Source organism: Condylura cristata, unplaced genomic scaffold (assembly GCF_000260355.1).
Source record: "Condylura cristata isolate star-nosed mole 26May11 unplaced genomic scaffold, ConCri1.0 scaffold00009, whole genome shotgun sequence".
Classification (NCBI taxonomy): Eukaryota; Metazoa; Chordata; class Mammalia; order Eulipotyphla; family Talpidae; genus Condylura; species Condylura cristata.
Genome location: NW_004567110.1, coordinates 14,196,750 through 14,197,877, shown reverse-complemented (window position 1 = coordinate 14,197,877; position 1,128 = coordinate 14,196,750).

The window sequence follows — 1,128 nt, the reverse complement described above, 5'->3', positions numbered from 1 at the left end:
AACATCAGCTAGTAATGACTAAGAGGTGGAGAACATAGGAGGTATATACAAAAGGTTTCGCCCACACCCTGTTTTGTGGTTTTTAGCCTGATGCTCTTGCCACACCTTTGAGTTTCGCTTACTAAAACAATAAAGAGGTGGAATAACTAAAATCTGCTGACCAGCCCAGAGAACTAAACACAGTTCCTTACAAAGAAAACCTGCCAGACAAGATCACAGTTCACTTTGGTGAATGTCTGAGGTGGTGATGAGTTAGCTAATACTTTTTGCAACCTGGTCTATGCATTTTGGCCTATCTGATTTTGTTTCTCTTCAACTGATCTTACCTCCTTTATTTCACTTACAAAATGTGGACATTAAAACCAAAGATAAAATGGGGGTTAATTGGGGCAATTTATCCATTCTAGGTGTACAAACCTCTCTTTGAAATTCTTTGTAAAAAACCAAGAGCAATTCATAAGTTTCAGGCAGGTGAAATCAATAAAAAGAATGTTTTCTGTGAGAAAAATAACCTATATACATATGAGCATGGTCACTGATAACGAAAAAATTAGAGAAATAGCGTTTATATTATTTACTATTTTAGGAGCGCTTACTATGCACTAAGCTCTATTCATGCTCAGCTTTGTAACTGAGGCCTCCACAAGAGATAGATGCCCTTGTCTCTAAGGCACTGATGAGCACAACAGCGTGCTGGCTGCCCCTATCACTTCCAATCAGAGCTGTTGGAGTGGAGTCGACTCTCTGGCATGATATTGTCCTAGAGACGGTTTTAAAATCCCACTGGAATTCCATTTAAAACCAGATCCACTCTACCTTTTAGCTGTGACCGGGACCTTGATTGTTACCAGCTAAATCATAGCACCAGGACCAGTCTTTCAGGTAAGTTGAGGGGGGGAGGTCTGAGAATTGGGGAAAGACAGGCGGGAGAGAACAGATGGAAACTAAGAGGAAGGAGAAAAAGCACTAAGAGGAAGGAGAAAAAGCACAGGGCGTGGCCCCCGCAGCGGGACAGCGGAGCGGGAAAGACCGCGCCAGGTGCCGGCCGCCCCTGTGCACTTGATCTGCGCGGGCGCCGGGGCGTCGGCGCGCTCACCTGAGCCCACGTGACGGGGCGGGACCCGCCAG